Source organism: Pithys albifrons, chromosome 12 (genome assembly GCF_047495875.1).
Source record: "Pithys albifrons albifrons isolate INPA30051 chromosome 12, PitAlb_v1, whole genome shotgun sequence".
NCBI classification, from domain to species: Eukaryota; Metazoa; Chordata; class Aves; order Passeriformes; family Thamnophilidae; genus Pithys; species Pithys albifrons.
The window spans coordinates 13,384,613-13,397,608 of NC_092469.1; the positions used below are offsets into that span (position 1 = coordinate 13,384,613).

Genomic DNA, 12,996 nt, shown 5'->3' on the forward strand with positions numbered 1-12,996 from the left:
TAAACCAATTTTGCTGCAGGGGCTGGAGGAGAGGGACACAATCCAAGCACTGACATCCCTTGGCAGCAGCCTGGGCAAAGGCTGGGGGATGGTGGAGCCAGAGGTGCCACTACCCAGCACTCAGCTCCACAAGGTGGTTTGGGTCAGGGGGAAGCAACACATCACTAGTCAAAATTTCTGGGAATGTGTTCCTTCATTTCATCTCTGTGGCTGTGCTTTGGCATCTTGGCTTTAATACTGCTCCATTTTCCTATTTGCTTGCTGATCTTATGGTATTTCATCTTTGGGGTTTTGTGGGGGTTTTTCCCTTTTTTTTTTATTGTCCTTTTAAGCTTGACTGCAAAACCACAAAAACATTCAGAAAAGAAGATGAATAAGATAAGCTCATCTTACACATCGCTGGACTCCGGGAGCAAAGACTTCAAGGAGAAAAACCACCAACCCCAACAAGGATCACAACTGGCACCACCAAAGGACTGGCACCCATGGGGATCCTGCTGCAGGCTCTATGGCCTCAGCAAGAGACCCCAGAGTGTCAGCCCAGCTGGTTTCATGTGTCCAGCTACAATCCAGCAGCATGCTTGAGTCTCCCCCAGAGCCAGTAAAAAGCAATAATCACCCAAATCCCAGCAGAGGTAGTGATGGGAAGGTGCATTTTCATGTCACAAAAGTGCTTTTCATTTCTTCATGTGTTGACATTTAATGATGGGAAGTCAGGACAAAAATTCACTTCAGGATGAGGCAATGTGACACTGGGTTCTCCGTTTTTCTACTCAAGCGAAATAAAAAAATCCCCACAGGTGAAGTAAAACGATTCATTCCACACTCAGGACATTTTGTTTGGTTTTAATATTTAATTGAGACAAGGTAATTTCATGACCAAAGGTCAGTCCAAGGCCAACATTTGCAGCATTTCACATAGAAAACAGTGAAACAAAAGGCTCTGACACTTGGGGAAGGTGTGTTACTGACTTTTCTGCCCCTCTATGACAAAGCATTGGTTTGAGTGTCCCCCACATCAAATCTGCTTCTTCTTGCTCTTCCAAAGGGCAAGACTGGCTGAGGCAGCTCCCACTGGAGATGCCAACCTTGCCTAGATCTGGCTGGTACATTAACCCTCATGCAGAAGTGGTTTCACATTGTATTAAGCCCTCACAAAATACATATTTTATCCCCAGAGCCCAGTTAAGGCATCTGAGCCCACTGGTAACATCCCTGGGGAGAGATAACTCCAAATCACAGGAGGAAAAAGAAGTAACCCTTATTTTTAATGTAGTCCCCCAAATATCTTTCTCAATGACTCCTGTACTTCACAGGCTGATCATGTGAAGAACATCTTCGCTGATATTTGGTGGCTATTCCCAGCCTCTGCCTCTTGCCCAGCATGATGGCATCAGTGGTGCCTCTTCCCAGTTCAGAACAGAGCACAGTGCTTTATGGCAGCTTTTAGCATGAATTCCTAGTTAGACCCCAGGGTTTCTCCCTCAGCAGGGTTTTTGTTCTGAACTAAGCTCTCAAATGGAGCGCACCCAGACCCAAGCCAGACCAGTCTTCCTGATCATAGCAGAGGGCACTGTCCAAGGGCAGTGCCCCTGGGCAGGTCTAAGGGCTGTTGGGATGCTTCAGGGATGGGCTGGCCATCAGCCATGTGCAGCTCCCACCCCTGTGGTGGTGTCCAGCTGCCTCTTGCTGTGTCCGTCCTCCCACTGCCTGACACAGTCTCCTTTCCACCATATATCCAGTTGCCTAAAGCACCTGCTCACCGGAAAAAAGATGACATTTTAGAGGTAATTAATATCCAGGGAATATATATCTCTGCTTCCTATGCTTGTACATTTGTAATCTGAGTCTCTCTGCTCACTTTTTTCCACCTCTGCAGTGCCCTCTGGGGAGAGCTGAGCTGCAGGGGGATGCAGGTGTGCCTTCCCTCTCCCTGGCCCAGCCCCACGGCTCAGACCCCACATGTCCTCCTGGGTCTGTCCTGTTGGGGAAGGACTGACCCCAAAATCAGCTGAAGGCCATGGTCAGCATCCTAGGGAGAGCTGCCTTTTACCTCCTTGTGGCTTGGTCTTCCCTGGGGCCCTTGTGCTCTTGCCTTAAATCTGAAAGGCATTGCAAGGACTGAACTGGAATTAGCTGAGAAACTCCAAAATGGTCAGGAGATTGTGTTTCCATTTAATTAGCCACATGGCTCTGCTTTACCTTCAGAAACAAAATGCACAAGTGATGCCAGGGAGACTCCTGGGCACCACATGTCACTAACACTCCTTCAAACTAAGTGCATCTCCCACCACTCATTTCATTACTCCTTGTCTGCTCTGATCAGGGTGATTTGTTTGGGCAGAGGGCTCATTAAATGTCACCAGAGGCAGGTACTGTATGTGGCCTCAAGTGATTTTTCATCCTGAGCTCAAGGAAGTTCATCAGGAGGTAGGAAATGATAAGCCAGCCCCACCTGCAGTCACCTGTACCAATATTACATTCCTCAACCCCTTCTCCTATCCAGCTGTCAGGCATCCAAGTTTGCATTTGCAGCTGGTGGAAACCTGGACACAGAAGCTACTGCTCAGGAGCAACGGAGTGCTGGGACTTAGGGCAGCGAAGGCTGAAGGGTGGTTGAAATCCTGCCAGTATCCTCAGGTGGAGGCAGGAGGAACAAAGAAGTTCTGCTGCTCATTTCCATTGAATGTGACAGCTACAGTGGTCATTTTCCACAGAACAAGCAAAGCCCCATCCAATGAAGCCAACAGCAAGTAGCTAGGGCACTCAGCTGGGATGGGGAAGTGGTGTGCACGTGCTTCTGAGGGGAAGTGGTGTGCATGTGCTTCTGAAACAGGGAGCAGAGCATGAAGATGAGCTCCATTCTGCAGCCAAATGCATTGCCAAACTGGGTCAAGTTAATGGGCTGAGCACAGGACTGGAGGGGATCCTGGGAAAGGCAGCACTACTGAGCAAAGCACATGGACACAGGCATGGCTTCTCCCTCCATCCCTGCACACTCTGGCCAGCCCAGTGGTGTGTGACACCAGCACTCCCATCGCTCACCCAATGAAGTGCTGCCTCTGCACTGACAGGTAATTGAACACTAGCACAGCCCATCTACTCCATATTATGACCTTGAAGGGCACTCAGCAGGCACTCTCCTTCCTTGAGGACACTGGCAGGTGTTGGAGCAGGTAGCAGTCCCTGCAAGCAAGTTTTCCACTGGAAATCAGCAATCCAATTAGGAGGATCAAGTTCCAGGAAACAGAGTGAGGAGGATGTACAGCCTGTGAGGCCAGAAGGAGCCTAGGTTTGGAAGGAAGGGTGGGGAAGCAGCAAGGTCCCTGGTCTGGGTGTCACAAGGCCCGGGTCATTCTCACTGTTTGCTGCCTGGTTTTAGGATGTGATGCATCCATTTGTAGTGTGTCTGGGTGCTGCACTCTGGCCAGGCAGGATGGTCATAGGCTCAGCTCAGAGACTCACAGTGCCTGAAAGTTGCATTTCTGCTCCCAAGCCTTATGTTCCCTTGTAAAGACTGCAGCCAGAAGGGAGCCGCAGGCAACAAAAGGTACATCAGTCACCCTAGTACACCTCTGCATTCTGATGCAGTGATTCACACTGCTTTCCTCCTGGGATGATAAAATAAGCCTGGAGTGACTCAGCCCAGCTGTGTCTGTCAGCTTCCAGCTGTTGGCATGGAGAGACATGGCCCTGTGGGCCAAATACTGCTTCCCTCTCTCCTCCATCAAACCAAGATGTCTCTGCAACAGCAGCTCAGCTGCAACATCTTGCATCAGAAATGAGGCAGGAGAAATCCCCTCTGCCCAGCTCGCCACAGAGCAGTAAACTAACTGCTGTGTCTCTTGGACCACAGTCATGGGCAGCTCAAAGTCATGCGGTTTGGGACAATGCATGTCCAGGAGGTGGATGTTCCACCTGCACTGGTGCCAATGGAGACATCCAGGACACGGCTCTTGCCGCCTGCCTCCAGTCAGGGTGCATCTGGAAGCATCTCACCTGGAGATGCTGCTCTCTCTCCATTGGCCATGCAGGGAAAACTGCAAGGCAATTTAATGAAACAGTAAAACCTGAGCAGATGTGAGAGGAAGGAAAAACAGGGAGACCCTAAAAAACCCAAGGAGCAGCCTTGTTTCTCCTTCTTGATTCTCCAGGGAGGCTGTCTCAGCCTCACTCCAATCTCAGCCAGGGTCTGAGTACCCCAGGGGTGTGTCAGGGCTTCAGTCCACATCCCCAGGCATGCCCTCACTGCTCCTCTGGAGCCCTGTGGGACACCCCTGCCATTCTCCAGCACATCCCATGTGAAGAACTGATTGCAGAGCAGTAGCCCAAAGACAGCACAGCACCCCCAGGGGCAGCATGCTCCGTGGGGGCTCATCTCAGAGCAGGTCCACGTGGCCCCTCTACCCAACAGTCCCCCCTTGCCACTGAAGAGGCACCAGAGGTCACTGCATTCCACGCTGCATCACTGGTGGCTTCTCTGCGAAGTACATCTGGTGCTGCGTTTCCATGGAAACCAGCATAGCACACGTGCCAGCGTGGCTGGGCGGCTCCCAACCCTGGGAGATGCCTCCGGCAATGCCTCTGTGGGTGCCTTTCCCTCCCACCCTGACTCGTGGTATTTCCTGGCTAGTGGCAGCAGTGAGGAGCAGTGGAGTTGGGAGAAACCCATCTGCTTGGTACTGCAGAGCATCCTGGGGGCACACAACACTGTCTTCAGCATTCCTTGCTCTCTGCGTGATATGGTTTCAGGAGGCACGTGAAAATGTCCGGCTCCTGGCCCGGGTGATGCAAGAGATGCATTCCTAGCAGAGGAATGAGATCCACGCACGAGGTTTTTCCTTATTGTAGCTTGCTGCCTCTGGGTCTCAAATTCCTAGCAATTAATCACAGCCCTGCTATCCTTGCCCAACCCTTCCCTATAGACATCTTCAGTGCAGCTCCCTGCTGCTTCTCCCACGCTCTTATTTAATGGCATCATTCCAGAGTCTCGACTGCGTAAGAAGGGACACACGCTCTGAGCACTTCAAGGGAGGTGCTGCGCTGGCTCTCCTCCATCCAGCACTGCGGGAGGGGTTGGATTGCTCCATGGAGCCAGGCTGGTGGAGGAACAAGGGCTCATTCCCGCATTGCCAGGCTGGTGGTGGTGTACAGAGCTCTTCTTACCGCTGCCCAGCTTCCCTTCTCCAGGATCTGGAAGCCCTGTAGTTCCCCAATGCTATTTAAAGACTTTATGAAACAGAAATTCTGACAATTACGCAGTTTATCAAACTACACTGTCTCCCATGTTTCAAGACACATCACTCTGACCAGTCTCCTTCACATCTTCTCGTCATCTATTAATTCACAAATACCTCTGCAAATGCACATCTGTCCCCCTTTCCCTGCCAGACAAAAACTACCACTGAAAGGTGGATTCTTGCCCTCACTAACAGCAATGAAAACCCTGCTCTCAGCTGGCAGGGGATGCTTATCTGGTTCGCACCAAGGGATCAACAAGACAAGGGCTCTGCCAATAAATACAGTCCCAGAAAAAGGAGAAAAGAGAACTACAGCCCACAGCCAACAGCCACCTGGAGCTGCAGTGACCCCCAGCAGTGATCTGTGGCTTATCAATGTTGACAAGGACTTTTAACCCTCCTTTCAAATCACAGAGGGGCTGGAAGGGACCTCAAACTCCTCTCATTCCAACTCCCTGCCATGGGCAGGGGTACCTTCCACCAGATCAAGTTGCTCAAAGACACATCTAACCTGGCCTTGAACACTGCCAGGATGGGGCATCCACAGCTTCTCTAGTGGATGTCTTGTGACTAAGAGTTATCCTTAGGGAAAACATTCGAATTCAAGAAACAGTATGAAAAAGAAGGCCAGAATGTTTCCAGAAAGGAGAGATTTTTTTCCAGCTACATCCAGCTGTGGAGCTGGTTTCATCTTGAATTGAAATCACAAGGTGATGGTGGGGCATGCAAAAATGTATCACACTTTTAGGGGATGTTGAACACATTTGCACCTGATACAAACCAGGTTATTTGTATTTGGTTTGCCAATTTCTTGATCGGTGAAGAAATACGGAGACTACCTCCACTCCCAACACACAACACTTCATACCCCTGAGTGTTCCCACATCACATCCTGACTGATGGGCAGCACCACCTGGAACCCACTGGCATCAGCAGGACTGCCCCAGTGTGGGCATGGCTGCTCCACAAACCCTACACCCTGCTGCTTAAGCAGGTACTTATCCCTAGGCATGTGGCTAATACTATCGACTGGAATAAAACCTGGGCAAGTCTCCTTCTTAAGCACACAGCCAAGTGCTGGCTTCCTCCAACAGGATCCTGAAAATACTCTGTTTACAAAGGCAGAAGTTGACTTTAATTTTTTTAAGGCAGCCTTGAACTTTAAAAGGTCCTGAAATCCAGCCCTTCTGTGTTGCCTCACTGCTGTCTTTGCTTACGATGCAGTAAGGATGCCACATCCTTGTCCCCACAAGCACTGAACCTTGTATTTATGTCCCAAAAATTGCTATGCAATGCAAATAACTCTGTTTCCAAGAGTGCTGGATGGACAGAGCACATTTTCAATGCGCAGGGCAGAGGATTAGGAAGAGCCTCCATCATTCACAACTGCTCTGCGCCAAGCAGGAATAAAAGTTTCATACCAAATTAGAAACACGGCTCCCATTCCTGCCTGCAGATTTGTGGTCTGTGAATACAGCCAGAAAGAATTAAAAAAAGACAACTTGGCCAGCACTCACTCACTCTGAGTGAATTTGCTTTGACCAACCACACAAGGTTTCCACATTTGTAGCCTTGCCAAAACAATGCTCAGTGCGTGGTCAGGGAGGCCAAGTCCCAGGGGGCAGCAGGGGAGCCCCTGCTCTGCAGGGAAGACAACAGACTCTGGGGAAAAAGTGGACACTGTGATACGCTGGTGTGTACAAACTGCCTGGGGGTGCTCAGCTGGTCACAGCACTGGGGACCGTGCTGCACACTGGTATTTTCTGGCGTTTCCTGATTCTGTCTCATGAATCCAGCCCTATCTGTCAGCTCTCCTGGTGTACACAGGGATAGCTGACTCCATTTCTGGAGCAGTGGGATGCTAATCTATAATCAATGCTCTGGAAACCCAATGCTCTGGGATCTTATCTTAATGCACTGATTGCAATATATTCCTGAGTGATTCCTCTATTTGAACAGCGCTAGTCAAAACACTTCATATCTTGAATTTCATTGGGTGGATATCACTAATGAACTTACTTCTGCATTTTACATAGTTCAAAAATTGTCAGCTGAAGGGTGAAGGGAATCAGAACCTCTTCCTTGCAACCTGCAGAGAGAGAAGTAAAGAGCTCTGCCGAATAAATGATTCATTACCCAGCCTTCTCGGCCCAGGTGCTTGTGTTAGCATCTGAAGAAGCTCTCTCCACACATGACTTCTCCAGTTGCAGGGTGAAAGCAGTCGGTGATGCTCTGCCAGGGTGAGCAGTGCCTTAGGACTGGCACTGACCAGCCAAGGTGTCCCCTGCTGCTGGGGACATCCTTGATGCCACCAGTTTTGAGGGGAGTAGCACCTCTCCTTAATCGTAAGTAAAAATCTCTCCTTCCATGAGACACCTTGAAATCCAGAAACCCTAAGCTCATGCCAAGTTAAAGAGACAGGAAAGAGAAACAAATAAGCCTTATATATCTCCACAGGGAAAATATATATACTATTGACACCAGCAAGTTGCCAAAGTCTACTGATGGGCTACGTGTGTTGTTGTAAAAGTAATTATCCCATTGAGTTTCCAGCCCTTGATGACGCAGAGGATAAACAGAAGTTTCCTGTTCGGGACTTCATAAACACCCTGAGCAGATAAACACTCATAAGCGAAGGGTTTGGGATGGGGAGGGGATGGGCAGCAATCCTCTTTTATGAGAAATGAGATTGGAAAATGGTAATCTCCTAAATGGGTATGGCTGGTGGGCTGATAAACAGAGCTCCTGGTTATTATGGTGATGAGCTTCATAGAAAAAGTGTAATCCCAGCCCAACTGTTCAGGAGATCACTGCCCAGCCTCTTCCCCCCTCTCCCAAATCATCACATTAGGCTGATAGGAGAAAATAAATGAGATCTTTTTGTGCCAGGTTGTATAACGCCATTGAACAGAAGCTTCCAGCTTTGCACTTTATCTGGGGACATGGTGACTTCCTGCCCTGGATCAGGAGAAGAGCCTCAATCTCCCTGTGTGCAGCTTATGTCCTCTGGTCCCTCCTTCCACTGAAAATCTCTGATGGGTCTGATTCCATCTTCTTCAGCAAGCAGCAGTGACCACAGGTCTTTCTTTTTCTGGGGTCCTTTTCCAGCCAGGAGCTGAAGCCGGGGCAGCTGCTCACCCAGGGCTGGGGCACTGGTTCCTTGCTGCCTCCCACCAGCAGCACTGCCACCAGACCAGCCCTGCCAGGAGGACCAACACCCCCACCCACTGCTGTATGCCCAGAGAGAAGTGTCAGGGGAAGTCCAAAACACAGCCCAGGAATGGAAATCCACAGGTTATGGGGTGTTTTTTCCACAGTTCCCTTGGTAGGACTGAGTGGAAGGCTTTGCATCCTGGTGCATGTAGAAACCCTCTCCTGACTGCCAAAACTGCAGACTGGGGCCAAATTAAAGACAAAGGACAAAATGCCATTTGATATATTTTTGTTTAGCTTTAAAATGTTGGGAGGGGGGGAAAGGCCACGTAAAAGCTGTCAGCAACACAACAGTGACAGGATGAGGACTACCCAAAAAGCCGTAGGAACATCACAGACCCACCAGCACCAGCCACATCAAAGAAATCTAAACAGTCCCACGTTACATCAGCCAAGCAACAAATTAAAGCAAAGGGACGAGCTCCCGGTTCTGGGAACATACTCATAGTTTTTCCTCCAACCCTTTGCAAACAAAGAGCTTTCTGCAGTTTGTTGAGAAGCTTGTAGCGTTTGTGTTAATGCAAGTGGAGTCAGAGGGATGGTAAGTGAAGGGCAAACCCAGGCACTTTGGGGAAGTTAGTCTTGAAGAAATAGTTTTGAACACAGAGAATAACAAACAGACCTCAAGCATTCGTGGCATTGAAATTTTTTGATGTATTTTGCATGAAATGGAAAACTAAAACAACAAGCGGTATATACAGTAACAACAAACAATGCAAGGATACAACAAAAAGAGGATTATAATTTCAAATCAGTGTGCTCTCCATGTGCAGTGCTCCCAGTGCTCGGGAGCAGAGCTGCCCTTATTTCTGCTGTCTGTGAGGCCAGGGATAAAAGATGTCAAACTGCAGATAAAACTGGGTGTGCAGGGATAATGATAAGGTAAAAAGATGAAAAGGAGGTTTCATACAGCTAAACCCATGATTCACATTCACGTGTTAGGCTCTAAAAATAATTCCAAAAATTGTGTTTGTGAAAAAAAATTGTGATTTTTTTTCCCTCATTACCCCACCTAAACAACTCCCTGCTTCAGAGTTGGCTGTGGGATGGATGTGGGTATTTAGGTTCATGCCAAGCAGCAGGAAGATGGGATGGGTTTGAGGTTCCCCGTGCCAGAACTGGGTCTGGCTGAGCTTGGGCTCCCGGCTGGGAGAGCGTGATGCAGGCCATCATCTGTTCTGGGGGTAATCAAAGACTCAGGAAGGTGGAAGGAGTGGGCAGGACTCACCCTGGACTTCAGAAAAGCTTTTGATGCCTCAGCAGATGAAAGCTTTGCTACAGGGGTAATAAAATAGGATTGAAAAAGAGCAATTCTTGGAAAGATAAAAAAGCTGAAAACAGGAGTGAGGATATCAAAGGCTGTGGGGATCACACAGGCTTCAGCATGCCAGCAGAACATCACTGCCACAGGTCCTGTGGGCTGTGGAACCGAGCTGGCTTCTTTGGAAACCAGCAGGCACAGTGGCAATGAAGTTGGCAGCATGGGTTTGTAACTATGGCAAAAGCCTCAACGTGGCTTCAACTTCTAACATGCAGCATCTGAGGGCTTCACGGATCTTGTGCACTACACAGAAAGCCTCAGAATCCATTTTTCTCCCCTGTTGTTTTCCCCAGGAATATCTATCCCTCCTCCCACTGCCTCAAGAGGGAGCCGGAGACATCCCTTGCTGGGATTCAGGGACAGAGAGAGACCCCCACAGAGCCCTGTCCCCCAAAACAGTGCAAGGTGTCTCATACTAAGAAAGATCAAGAAGTTTCAACCCACCAGTTTGATGTAACTCACACATTCTTTGGCTGGTTGGGGTAGGGGAAGGGATGGGTTTAGAGAAAAAATAATTCATTCTCCCTGCATTTAATTGGTTGAGAAAAGTAAAATTCCACGTTTTCTGCCCTTGCAGGCAGACTCTTTTCCACAAAAGTTTTCAGTCTGCCACAAGCTCAGCACATCACCCAACACCAGCTGGGCAGAGCCTGTGCCAGCAGCCATCCCACGGCCACTGCCAGAACTGGGAAGAGAAGCCACAGCTCCTAAAATAAACCTCCTCCATCCTGCCCCTCCCTAAGGCTGAGAAGAGGATCTGAGGGCTCTGGTTTGCTCTCTCCCCTCCCTACTCTTCCTCACTTTAAGTCCATCTGAGGGCAGGGGAGGCAGTGCTCCTGGCTGGTCTAAGAGCCAGCCAAGGCTGGGCTGGGAGCGCTGTGCCACGAGGTGCAGCCAGGGACCTGGGCTGCTGCTCCTGTCCTCCTCCTCCAATGCTTTTAAAAAGCATCTAGTATGAGAAATTATATATTTCAAGGATACTTCATGCAAAAAAAAATAAGTCCTTGAAAGCTTGCTCTGTATATAGGGTTGTGTTGGAGGCTTTTACACAGATGCTGAAACCTTTTGTCCTGTTTTTGCTGGGATGAACTGCTGTGAGGACAGCTGAGGAGTCCGAGGTGGGTCTGCCTGTCTGCACCACTCTGCACATGGGGCTGTTGTATCACTGCTCTGCCAAATCAGACACGGGAATCATTCCCTCTTCCACTGACATGTAGCCTGTTCTGTTCTGGGGAAAACCTCCTAATTTTAACATATTCTAATTTGGGAGGATTCTGGATTAAGCCCTGGCTGTCCACAGTGCTGTATAGAAATTAAAAGAAGAAGATGATCTCACCTCTTGCAAATGGATTACAAGATGGGTACAGGATGCAAACAGAGGTTGCATGGGACAAAATCTCCTAATTTAGGACAAGAAATGAAGTTTTTGCTCCAGCTGGGATCTGGCAGACAGCAAGCCAAGGCTCAAATCCCCTCATATTCCCTCTTGTCATGCAGGACCTTGCAGTTTCAGGGGCTGAGCAAAGCCCAGGACAAGAAACAGTCCTTCCCTCACAGGGTGTACCAATAACAATTCCCAGGGTTTCTTTCCCAAAGGAGCAGGGACGCTTCATTAATTGAGAATTTCAAGGATCTTTGAAATCAGCAGCTGAATTGTGCTCTAGAGATACAAAGCACTTTTATTTTTAGAATGGATGTACATTAAAATCTCCCCTTATTTTCTGAAAAGGGTTTTCTCCCAGTCTGGAAAGGCCAACTGGGCTACCACAGTGAAACTGCAGTGCAGTGTGAGGACAGGGAGGGGCAAGTGAGAATACACAGAAAAATATACATAAGGCAAGATAGAAAAAGGTGGGGGTTTTCTACTTTTTATTAGGAAGAATGATAATGAAATGCTGAAAAAAATACCATAAACCAGAAGGCCATGAGTAAACCTGGATTAGTGGAGCATTTTCTGGCAGGTGAGCAACAGCAGGAGAAGCCGAACCTCCCTGAGCATCCCTGCACCACACCCCACATCCACTGGCATGGCTGCAGCAGGGACAGGCAGGCTGAGCTCCTGCCAAGCAGTTGGTCAGCCCTGCGGGAGCCCAGACACTTCCTGGGAGCAGCCAAATTAGGGCAGCTTTGCTGAGATAGGTCTTGAAATGAGACAGGTAATGTGGTCAGACCAGGCATCTTACAGGGATAAGATGCTTCCAAGTGCAAGTGGAGCAGCAGCGATGTGGATCTGTCCTGGACAGAGGGGTTATCCCAAGACTTGCTTGTATACAGCCTTTGCCCCATCCCCCACAAGGTTCTGTGTTTCCCTGGAAGCTCTGCTACCTCCAAAACCCTCTAGGAATGAATACTTACCCCAATAATCCACTTCTGCTCCTCATTACCACTGACCCGTGGCATTCTCTTTCCAGTGTATAATTCAGCTCTGGTTTATTCAAAGTAGGCTGGAATGAAACAACACAAAGAAGAAACATAAATGGCCTGAACAAACAAAGCACAAATGAGATCTGTTTGGCCTTGAGAAAGGTACAATTCCTTTTGCAGATAGGAATGACTGTACAATTCCTTTTGCAGATAGGAATGGGGCTGTACAAACACCATTTCCCTCCAGGACTTTGGGAAAGTTTCCTATTTGTCACGTGCCTTTACAGTTTGACTTTTGGGTGCCAGAGCATGCAGGAGGGCCCTGTGCTGGGACACACCCCTGGGACCTGGCCCTCCACCAAACACAGTGCACATTTCACACTGAGCCACGTGCTGATGTGGGAACCAACCATAAACATAAATAAATAATAAATTATTACTGAATTATCACTAAATAATGCCTTTTCCCTCTCTTCTTGTGCTTGCTCCATGCAAAACTAAACAATCTGGAGGTCCTTGAATCATAGGTGGCCTCATGTAACAAACAGATAAGCATTCTGCTTTTTATTAACTGCCTAAAATGTTATTCCATTGCAACATATTGCCCCATGTACTGGGAGCCCCGTTGTGTTCCCAGGCTGCTGGGTTACCACATGTCCTCCTTGGGGGCTGCAGGGTGGCCAGAGGCACCCCCCGGTGCTGCTGGAACACCCATTGCAGGGACAGCAGGGAGGTTTGGAGTGTGGGAGGATGAGATGAGGAGGGGGGAAAGCCAGCTCACATCACTCATCTGCTGCCACTGAGCTGCCAGCCTGCGTGGGGCTCGGCTGCTGCAGCGCACGAGCGCCCACCCTCCCA

At 49.0% G+C, this 12,996-nt stretch overlaps 1 long non-coding RNA gene across 1 annotated transcript in view; it reads right to left on the minus strand.

The window, feature by feature from the left end:
- The window catches only part of LOC139677345 (uncharacterized), a 43,104-nt gene that overhangs the window by 12,459 nt on the left and 17,649 nt on the right, over positions 1–12,996 (minus strand). The window contains exon 2 of the long non-coding RNA XR_011698856.1: positions 12,130–12,218. This is a non-coding gene — a long non-coding RNA (uncharacterized lncRNA). The remainder of the gene's footprint in view (positions 1–12,129; positions 12,219–12,996) is intronic.